This window comes from Jaculus jaculus, chromosome 1, assembly GCF_020740685.1.
Source record: "Jaculus jaculus isolate mJacJac1 chromosome 1, mJacJac1.mat.Y.cur, whole genome shotgun sequence".
In the NCBI taxonomy this organism is placed as follows: Eukaryota; Metazoa; Chordata; class Mammalia; order Rodentia; family Dipodidae; genus Jaculus; species Jaculus jaculus.
In genome coordinates, this window is record NC_059102.1 from 55,063,904 (window position 1) to 55,076,005 (window position 12,102).

Sequence of the window (12,102 nt, forward strand, 5' to 3'; positions counted from 1 at the left end):
TAGCTCTGATGTGTCCTTGCTTCACCACATGATGCTCAGTGCCACCTTGGGACGACACAGAGTCTCTGTTACCAAAAAGAGCATCATTAGTTGTGACCATGTAGCACTGGGCTTACTAGCCTTCATAATTTTGATATGATAGAGATTTCTTCCTTATAAATCATCTACTCTGTGAAATTCAGTTATAATGACAGAAAGTAGACTGAGATCATCTGAGTATATTAGAGTGACACCATAACATTACCCAGTTATAACATTTCTGGATGTATCTCCAAAGGTGTTGGAATCCCATTTGTCAAAGAGATATCTGACATTCTTCATTCATTCAACATTATTCACAGCAGCCAAGTGATAGAGCCAAAATGTCCTTTGATCAAGAGTAAAGAAAATGTATATATACACAACAGAATACCATTCCACCTTAAAAAAAAAAAAGCAATTTCTACTGGTTGCAATAAGATTGATAAAACTGGAAGACATATACTGAGCGAAAAAAAAGCCAGAATCATATAGACAAATGCTGTGTGACATCACTTACTGTAGGATTCTTTTTAAATGATAGCATAAAAATAGAATATAAAAGTGGCTACTAGAGGCTGAATTGGAAAGAAGAGGAAAGAGAAGGAAGGGGACAATGCTGATCAAAGAATGAGTTGTCTCAGATTGGAGGTGCATGTGTGAGTGACTTGTTATATCTCTTGATGATCACAGATAATTTAAAAAATGCTGAAATTGGGGCTGAAGAGATAGCTCAATGGCTAAGGCATTTGCCCGCAAAGCCTGAAGACCTGAGTTCTATTCCCCATGATTCACATGAATCCAGCTGCACAATGTGGTGCCTGTGTCTGGAGTTCATTTATAGCAGCTAGAAGCCCTGGTGTGCCAGTATTCTCCCTCTCCCTTTCCCTCTCTCTCTCTCTCTCTCTCTCTCTCTCTCTCTCTCTCTCTCTCTCTCTCTCTCCTGGGTGTGGTCGTACATGCCTTTAATCTCAGCACTGAGGTAAGAGGAGTTCCGTGAGTTCAAGGCCAGTCTGAGACTACCTCGTGAATTCTAGGTCAGCCTGAGGGTGTGAGACCCAACTTCAAATAAAAATGCTGAAATTGTAGGCTGTTCATATACATCACAAAAAATTTAGAGTTGGTGATGTTAAGGACATGGTCATTAGCTTGACTGAATCCTACACAACGTAAAAATGCATCAGTACCTCACAGTGAACCCCATAGATATATGTCATTATTTATTAGTTAAAATATATGTCTACCACATGCTAATTTTTTAAAAGAATGTCTTTAAATATTTCTTGAAAAGCTTGCTGCTTGGCAACAAATCCCTCAAATTTTGTCTGGTAAAACTTCATTTCTTCTTCACTTCCAAAGAAGTAAAAAATTACATAGGTTGGTGGCTTTTTTCCTTTTAACACCAGAAATACTCATTCTTCATTTCATATTTGTGTTAGAATTTAAAAATTAAAACGAAATTTCCTATCTTTGCTCTGTATTGAAAAGTGCATTCCCTAGCTTCTTTAGTGATTTTTAAGGAATCTTTTATTATTTTATTTATTTATTTGAGAAAGAGAGAAAGACACACACACACACACACACACACACACCGAGAGAGAGAGAGAGAGAGAGAGAGAGAGAGAGAGAGAGAGAGAGAGAGAGAGAAAGAGAGAGAGAGAGAATAGTCATGCCAGGGTTTCTAGCCACTGCAAATGAACTCCAGATGCATGGTCCACCTTGTGCATCTGGCTTATATGGCTCCTGGGGAATGGAACCTGAGCCTTTTGGCTTTGCAGGCAAGTATCTTAACCACTAAGCAATCTCCCTAGCCCTCCTTCAGTAATTTTATCTTTAATTTTCTGTGTTAAAAACATATGTTCAGGCTGGAGGGTTGGCTTAGCAGTTAAGGCATTTGCCTAAAAAGCCAAAGGACCCAGGCTCAATTCCCCAGGACCCACGTTAGGATGTACAAGAGGGGCACACACATCTGGAGTTCATTTGCAGTGGCTGTAGGACCTGGTGTAACCATTTTCTCTCTCTCTTTCTCCATCAGATAAAAACAATATATTTCCACTTGTGGTTTTGTTTGGTGTTTTGTGTTTATCCCAATTCAAGTTTTATGAACTTTCAGATCTGTGAGTTTGTGTTTCATATTAATTTAGGAACAATTATCTGTCATTGTTTCAAATATCTTTTCTATTACTTTCTTCTTTTTTTCTCATTGGATATTTCCTTTATGTGTATGATTCTACCTTCTAGAGTCATCTCCCACACAGTTGTTGTATATTCTGAGGTCCATCCCCTCCCTGCAGACCCTCAATATATATATATATATATATATTCATTTTTCTAGGTTTTGGAGGGAGAATCTTACTTCAGAGACTCTCTCTTTAGCTGGGCTTTCAGTGACCCCACAAAAAAAACACATTTTCAAAATTCTGTTTCAGCTGGATGTTGTGGCACATACCTTTAATCCAGCACTCAGGAGGCAGAGGTAGGAGGACTGCAGAGAGTTCGATGTTACCCTGAGATTACATAGCAAATTCCAGGTCAATCTGGCCTACACACTACCTCGAAAAACCAAAAAAAAAAAAAAAAAATTCTGTCAGTGTTGTTTTTTTTTTTTTTAATCCCTGCCATCTTTTTAAATCCTTCCTTAAAATGTGAATCATAGCTCTATTAAATTCTAGTATTTACAACTCCCCTGCTATATCTCAGTCTGATTCTGATACTTTCTGACAGCTGGACATGATGTAATAGATAAAATGAACTGCCATATGCAAACCTGTACTGATGCAGTGAGGTTGGGGTGCAAAGTGTATCTGCCTGGGTATTTTAGGGATCCAGGGCATTTGGACTACGAACTTCGCCAGTGCTTCTGTTTTTCTCTTCTCCCCTCAGGTGGGACAAAGTGGCCAGAGGGGCTCAAGCTGGGGGTTTCCGTCTCTCAGGTCAGTTAGGTTCTGATAGAAGTTTAGCAGGTTGGGTTCTGGTTAAATAGTTTCTCTTAATGTCAGAACTTCTCAATAACAAAGCAAATTGTTCTGAGATATTTCGAAATTGTTCTTTTTTCTTGTCCTGGTGGAAGCATGAGGTGATTTTTTTTCTCCAATATTTAGGTAAAGATCTAGGAAGTGAAATTGGAACATGCATGGGGCACTCACCCCTGTCCTTGGCAGGCTCCCTGCTCCCATCAGAGTGGTCCACAAGAAACCTGTAGCAATTCATCAGTTACCATTAGGTTTCCCACCACTGCCCTGGTTCTTATGAAAGGTTATGAGTCTGATCTGGTGAGCTGTGATTCTCAATAACCACCTGTTTCTTCAATTTCAGGGGAAGCAATTTGCCCTGCATGCGATCTCACTTCTCATAGATTTAAGGAGAGTCCTTGGTTTTTCAGTTTGTTCAGTTTTGTGCTTGCTATCAGGTTGAAATGGAAACTTCTAAGTTCTTTATATGCTCAGACAGAGTACAGAAATCTCCAGTAGATTTTGACAAATCCTTGTGGATGGTTCTTGCACTAATTTCTGCACAGTGAAAAGGTGGTCCGTCTGCTCTTACATACTCTATTGGTAGGCTCTCCTGGGTTGTGAGATTTTCCCTCTTTATTTTTGCTAGTTTTTCTCCTGTCTTAGATTTAATCTTTTTTTTTTCTTTCCTGTCCATTAAGATTACTTGCAAATACACTTTAAATAAAGATCAGGTAAAAAATGGTCTGTCCCTACACACTCATATTTTTATTGGATTACAAATGTTAAAAGGAAAGACAAGGGCTGGAGAGATGGCTTACCGGTTAAGCGCTTGCCTGTGAAGCCTAAGGACCCCAGTTCGAGGCTCGGTTCCCCAGGTCCCACGTTAGCCAGATGCACAAGGGGGCGCACGCGTCTGGAGTTCATTTGCAGAGGCTGGAAGCCCTGGCACGCCCATTCTCTCTCTCCCTCTATCTGTCTTTCTCTCTGTCTGTTGCTCTCAAATAAATAAATAAAAATAAAAAAAAAAAAGGAAAGACAAAAGAATGAACTTGTGGGTTTGCAATTCTTAGTTACCTGGATGGGTTAATAAAAGAAAATGTTTTCTCATTAAAAAAGAAAGATCTTTTGTAGGAATATTAGCAAGAGACAGAAACCTAATAAAGGAAAGTGTAATTATTGTAACCCTACTAGCCAGAAGTTAGTATCATTAATATTTTCTATGTCTTCTTGCATTTTCATACATTTAATAATTGCACAAGTGCACACATGCAATTTATGTTTGAAAGTTGCCTCATACTAAAATTTTTATGTATGAAGCATTTACTGAATATTGTGCTAAGTCTTTTGTATACATTAAATTATTTGATCTTTACTTCTTAACCTCTAGGTGGTATGATCTGTATTATTCTCATGCTAAAAAGGATTACAGGAAGCATAGGGAGCTGAGTAACTTCACTAAAATGAGTAGGGATAAAAACTTAAGCAGCCAAGAGGCCATAGCATTAGTTCTATGCTAATTTAGTCATAATGTTGTCTCATTAATATAGGATTTTACTATTTAATCTGAATTTATTAGTTTGTTTATTCACTTGAAAATCCAGTGAGCTACTAGGTTTAGATCAAATAATTAATATTATAATTATGATTCAAAACATATAAATTTAAATTCTTAATAAAATTCCTTCTTTGGGCTGGAGAGATGGCTTAGTGGTTAAGCGCTTGCCTGTGAAGCCTAAGGACCCTGGTTCGAGGCTGGGTTCCCCAGGTCCCATGTTAGCCAGATGCACAAGAGGGCGCACGCGTCTGGAGTTCGTTTGCAGAGGCTGGAAGCCCTGGCGCGCCCATTCTCTCTCTCTCCCTCTATCTGTCTTTCTCTCTGTGTCTGTCGCTCTCAAATAAATAAATAAAAATTAAAAAAAAAATCCTTCTTTGCCTCTCTATAAATTGAAGCACAGAATTATTAATCATGTAATACACCATATACTGAATTCTGTGAATTCCATTTCTTGCCACTATCCTTGTTTCCCACAATTTATTTCATTTTGAGAAAGAGGCAGAGAGAGAATGGGCACACCAAGGCCCTCAGCCACAGCAAATGAACTCCCCATGTATCTGCCACCTTGTGGCGAATATTCAACATTGCATGTTTGTGTCACTGCATCTGGCTACATGAGACCTGGAGATTCAAACATGAGTCCTAGGCTTTGCAGACAAGTGCCTTAACTGCTAAGCCATCTCTCCAGCACCTCTCACATTTTTTATAATCAATGAATAATTGATTATAAATAATCACTGAATTTTTCACATTATAAAGGGAGGAGGAAAATTATCTCTTTAGCCAGAGGAATTCACATTAACTTCTCCCTCCACTGTCTATCTCATGACACCCTCATACACTGATGTGTCCTAATGGGTCCTAGCTTCATGGCTTTCTTTCTCATTCTGTTTTTTTTTTTTTTTCTTCTGAGGTAGGGTCTCACTCTCTAGCCCAGGCTGACCTAGAATTCACTCTGTATTTTCAGGGTGGCCTTGAACTCATGGCAGTCCTCCTACTTCTGACTCCTGAGTGCTGGGATTAAAGGCATGTACCACCACTACTGGCTTCTTTCTGTTCTTTTAAAATTACTACAATGGCATCACCCATGGCCTGGGCAAATTAAAGATTAAAGTACATACTAACTTTAGCAACATCTGACAAATTATGATTTTCCTTACAGTATAATGAAGATAAAATATATAACATATTTTATTGTTTCTCCTGTTACATTTTATCATTACCTAATATACATTTTTTTCTACTATCAGTGACATGTCTCTGGAAATAGTGTTCTATCGGAGTATTTTCAGAATTGCTAAAGCATCTCAATTTGAAAAGATTTTCATGAGAAAATGTTAGTCTGAGATGGTTATACCTATGCACTTTTTAAATTTATTAAAGTTTTATAAAATATTTGGGCTGCAGCTATTACTCAGTGGTTAAGGCACTTACCTGCAAAGCCTAAGAACTGGGGTTCAGTTCCCTAGTACCCACATAAAACCAGATGCACAAAGAGGCACATGCATCTAGGTTGCAGTACTGGGAGGCTCTTACACACCCATTCTCTCCGTCTGCCTCACTTCTCTCTACCTCTCTATGCGTGCAAATGAATAGATAAAATATTTTTTAAAAATACATTAAAAAATAAGATTGTACACATAGCCCCTTCCCCCCGACCCTGCTTTCTCACCCCAATTCTGCTGAGGGTCTTTGGTTTTATATTCATTGTGATACCTTACTTCTTTTTTTTAATTTTTAAAATATTTCTATTTATTTGAAAGAAAGAGGGTGAGAATATGGATGTACCAGGGCCTGTAGCCACCGCAGTCAAATTTCAGATGCATGTACCACCTAGTGCCTGTGGCTTTACATGGGTACTGGGAAATTGATCCTGGGTCCTTTGGCTTTGCTGGCAAGTGCCTTAACTGCTAAGCCATCTCTCCAGCTGCAGATGCCTTACTTCTTAAAGAACTGTATGATTCTTCATGTTTCAGCAATATTTATACTGCTTGTGAGCATGGAAAAGGTATCTGGGTTATAGCTGAGCTTCAGGGGCCATCACTTCAGACTTTCTTTAAATGGATGTGATTTGTTTCATGCATTCCCTCTGAAATGTCATCATTGCTGGTTCTTACTAACTAGAATAAGTATGTATCCAATATGGTATTCTTGAAGCAGCTGATTTCAAATTCTGAATAATAAAATTAATTTAGAATCACAAGATCGTACACTCTAAGTGTTATTAGATATAAGATTGTTTTGTCACCTTTATGATTGTGGTTTGTTCAGTGTCACCAGCAAGATGTGGTGTCCTGCTTAGGACAAAGCAAGTCTTCTATGATATTTTAAGATCTAAAGCATTTATTGACTCTGCTGTTCCCCAGAGAATTTTTTGGTAGGGGGAATGAGAGAAATGCTTTGAAGGAGTAAACATTTCTTCATATACATGGTCTTTGAAGTAGAGCTTCCCAACCCACCCGACTTCACCCCTGCCCTCCTCTACGACCTGTGCAAACAGAAGTTTGCATGACTAACCTATGGTAAAATGTGAACTACTTGTAAACTTATAGGGAAATTCCACAATTCTCCAAAGAGTGCATGGATGTCTCTTTGTAAGCACATGCTGCTGTTAACACCTGACATGCTGTTAGTGTAATTATCACAACTACGAAATAAGCATTAGGCATTAACTCGTATCTCTGTTGTTCCCAAGATTCTATTCAGGTTTACAGATGTGGTTAATTGTCATTTCTCTCTCTAATCTCCTGCTGCCTAACAGAAACTCTCAGGTGATCTCACTCTGACTGAGACATACATCAGTAGAATTGATCCATTACAATCTTACATGTCCTTTGATACAAGACTATCTGGAATCTTCTCATCACTGGGTTAAGTTACACATCCACAGCAGAAGTACCATAGAGATGAACCTTAACTTTCTCCATGCATCAAAACAGTTTTGGTGGCATCAACATGTCTTATTATTGGTGATAGGAATGTTAATCATCTGGCCAAGATGATTTTACTAAACTTTTTCCAAGCTATATTTACTGTCCTAATGGCCAAAATATGGAACTAGTTGAGTAGGACAATATATGGGTTCATAATGGCATCAATAAATAATTGATAAAGTAGATATAGATGGCTCCCATTACTCTTGTTATATTCTATGAAGTCACTATGAATATTGAGTTAGTAAATAATAAACAGTTGTTCAGCAGAGAAATACCAGTTTAGATTCCTGTGAGGCTGTGATTAATCCAATGTATAATCTTGCTTTATATGTATTTCTGGTCTAAAAATCTTGTTTTATATACTTTTTTATTCAGTATTACTGGATGCATAGCCAACAGCACTATATGACTCATGCCTGAATGGATTGTCTCTGACACACATATTTTCTGCCTGTCATAGCTGCCTTGTGCTTAGGAACATGAGACAGCATTTCAGCATTATGGTTTAAGACAACTTAAATAGCAAAATGACTAAATAAAGCACAAAAATGTGAAAAGTATGGCACTAAGCACACTGAAAAGGAACATTTTTATGATGTGAGAGCTGAAACAAGAAAGCAGAATGATGCCTTGTTTGACCTCAGTTGGAAATGTGCACACTGATTTACTCACACTAGTTTGCTATTGTGCATACACCTGTGGCTGGAGAAGTAAAATACCCTGAATATTTATTTTGGTGTTACAAATAACTTTTAGCATGTAGATAAAATCTTAAATATGTAATCAGTGAATAATGACAGTTACTTGCATGTTGAAAAGAGACAGCTCTTTTATTTTATAGCAGAATCTCAAAATATGCAAAAAAAACCAAAAAACAAGAAATCTAGAAATTTGTCACTAGGCAACCTCCAACAGGGATAGTTGTAGGTAAATCCACTAATGAATATGGACACTGTTGGAAAAGGCTTGAGGGACAAAGGGACTTATATAGTATCAAGATGTCACCTCCAAGACACTTGCTGGCTCCAGGGAGGAATGAAGCAAAGTTATATTTACTTCAAATCTAACACTGTACAATTAATTTTTCCCTAGTTTTTTTTTTTTTTTTTTTGTATAGTATTGGCAGATACCGAATACCATATGCAGGTAAATGGGTGGCATGCTCTAAAATTGATGTTGAAAATGGGCCTCTCTATTTTTTATTACATTTTCTTATCTGGGCAATTAGTTAGTGACCTATCAGAACTGTTGATTTATGTATGTTGGGTGTTGTGTAAAAATCTCCTTTGAATTGAAACGTTGCCAAAGAGCTCAGGAAGTGAATGAAGTTTGCCCTGCTTAGAAGCTCACAGAGGTTCTCCACAAGGTTAGATATCAGTAGGGTATGCTCACCAGGGCTGCTGACTGCAGCTGTTCAGGGAGCTCCAGGGATGCAGCTTCTGTGAGCCACCCACACCAAGGTGGGCTTTCTGGTGATGCAGCTGCCTTTGAATCGCTCATGCTCCTGAAAGTATGCCCTCACCATGCTCCTGTTAGTAACTCCAGTAAACACATTGGCTCATTAAGCTAGATTTGGGTGGACTTGTTCCTTGGGTCTGCTCTATCTAGTTTGGGCAGACATTTGTCTGGTCTCCCCAGAAAAAGCCACACAACACTGGGAGGAAGTGAAAGAAGTTACTGCTTCAAGCATACACTTGGGCCTCCTCAGATCCCAAGTCATCACAGGTGGAGCTAAGCGTTTATTCTTTGGCGCTCCATTTCCTCTACAGCTAGACTCAGCATAGCTACTGGGAATTGGTTTCACACTGTAGAACTGACTATATATGGTTGTTTCCTGATGAGGGTCAAGTGCAAGAGCTGCTGTTTTAATTTTTTTAATTTATTTTTATTTATTTTGAGCAAAAGAGAAGAGACAGACAGAGTGAGAATGGCACATCTATAACCACTGCAAGCGAACTCTAGATGCATGCATTACCTTGTGCATCTGGCTTAAGTGGCTCCTGGGGAATTGAATCTGGGTCCTTAGGCTCTGTAGGCAAGCCCCTTAACTGCTAAGACATCTCTCCAGCCATGTTGTAATGTTTATATGACAGCATATTGACTCACACGAAGTAGATGCTTAAAAAACCTTAACTGGAAATGGGATTGTCACAATGAGATCAAACATAAACACCTTAGGTATGTTGGGCAATTCTTGTCCATAGTTTTACATGAACTAGTTTTTGATCTTGCCATATTTCTAATTGTTAATGTTGATAGTATTGAAACTTACAGAGACATTAAAATCAACCTTTATAAGTACCTTTTTCAAAAACATTTTCTTATTTCATGTTGTTATAGATGTGACTTTTTATGTTAGCATACAAAGAATTAGGTTTCATTATGATAGTTTTCAAGCATTTTTTTGTTTCCTCCACATTTCTCTTCTTCTTTTCCTTTTGTAACTACCCCCAAGCTATAGATTTTATTCTGCATTTTAGTCCCTTCCTCACCCTCAAAAATAATAAATGAGACTGCATGAAACTAAAAGTTTTTTTTTCACAGAAAAGGAAATTATCAGAAGTGATCAGACAGCTTACAGAAGGGAAGAAAATCTTAAATTGGTTACACCTTAGATCCAGGGGCTGATATCAAGAATATTTAAACAACTGCAAATATTAAACACTCCAAACACCCAAAATTACCAGTCCACAAATTGGCTAAACAAACATGCAGTTTTCAAAAGATAGACCAATAGTTATTTTAAAAAAATGATCCTATCCCTACCTATCAGGGAAATTCAAATAAATATCTCGTTAAGATCCTATCTCATCACAGTTTTATCATTACAGTAACAAAATTACCTGGCAGATATTATTTAATAGAGGAATAATTTATTTTGGCTAGCCATTTAAGAACATTCAGTGTTGGGAGGGCATGGTGAACCAGAGCTGTTTATCTTATGGTAACCAGGAAGAAGAGAAGAAGGAAACAGGAAGTATCCAGGGCAAAATACAAACATCAAGAACAAACCTGCAATGACCTACTTCCCCCAGGTAGATCCCACCTGCTAAAGTTTCAGCCACCTCCCAAAAATAGCACCACTGGTATTTAATACATTAGCCTGTGGAGAACATTTCATATGCAAGTCACAACAGCCACATCCTCCCACCCCATGTCCTGTGGGGAAGACTGACAGTTTCTAAAATCATATTTGATAGTGCTACCTGGTCATAATGAAGAGTTGCTGTTGAAATCTGGTGAGGAGATGTCAGGTAAGGCTGCTGAATACTGCACAGGACCATCCTCATACAAGGAATTATCACCAAAATATCAGCAGTTCCTAAACTGCCTTTAAATTATGTGTACACTGTGCTGTTATAGATGGAGGGGACATTTGCCATCTACATCATATAGTCAAATACTAACCTGTCTCATATTAACCTATAAGTCTGGAAAATGGATTGATATTAACCAATTTACCTGAATTTTGTGGAGATTTATATCAAAGATTATATTTTTTCATAAATTGACACAATAAGTAATCATGGGTACTAAATATGCTTGCTTCAACCCTTTTTTTTTCCCCTCTAATGAAACCTTTAATTTTTTTTCTCATAATTGACTCCATCTTCTAAGAAATGTTAATGCCACAGCATGTTGTATTTCTGTTTATGTAATTGGGTAGGGTAGAAGTTTGGAAAGGCAAAAATCACTGTAATTTCTAAGTTTGGCTTCTCAGAAACAACTTGACAAAAGTTTGAAGAAATATTAGCACCACTAAATATGTATATTCTATTTATAATAGGAGTTATATTTAGAAGTTTTTTGATGATGCTTTAATTGCCTATTAAATTTAAATTTAAAGAAGCAGTATAAATCTTTTAGTTTAGCACTTGTGATAATACCAATACAGCAAAAGAACACTTAAAAATAATATTACTGATTTTAAATGTTCATACAAGTGAACAGAGATGTAGTGAAATCTAAAAATGCAACAATAAAATCCAATTGAGTCCCAAATATATAAAAATTGGAAAAGAGATTGAAGTTTCCTTTAGAAACAGGTAATCTGACTATGAATGTACCATAGAAAGGAAACATAAAAGAAAAATTAAGAGGCTGAAAGATGGTTGGGTAACTTACTGGATAAGGAAACTGAAGGAAATAATATGAACTTTTTTTCTTGTGGATCAAAGTTACTATAATAAGTAGATGCCTTTGTGTGTGTGTTTGAAAAGTAAAGATTAAACAAAAATCTGCGAAATGGGAACCACGCCATGTTGGGCAATGGCTAACCACCTAGTAACCAAACCACCTACCAGTCTGGAATCACAGGATCTTTCTCTTGCCAGACCTGTTCTGATCTATATTTTCTTATATTTTATTTATTTATTCATTTACTTATTAGAGAGTGAGAGAATGGGTGCACCAGGGCCACTAGCCACCACAAACTCCAGATGCATGTGCCACCATGTGCATCTGGCTTATGTGGGTAGTAGGAATCAAACCTGGGACCATAGGCTTCATAGGGCAAGTTCCTTAACTGCTAAGCCATCTCTCCAGCCCCATCTATTGGTTTTTTTCCTCCTTTATCCACCACTTGTTTTATAATATTTATGAATGTGCAGCAGAGGCTCCTGTTTGACTTTTCATCCCT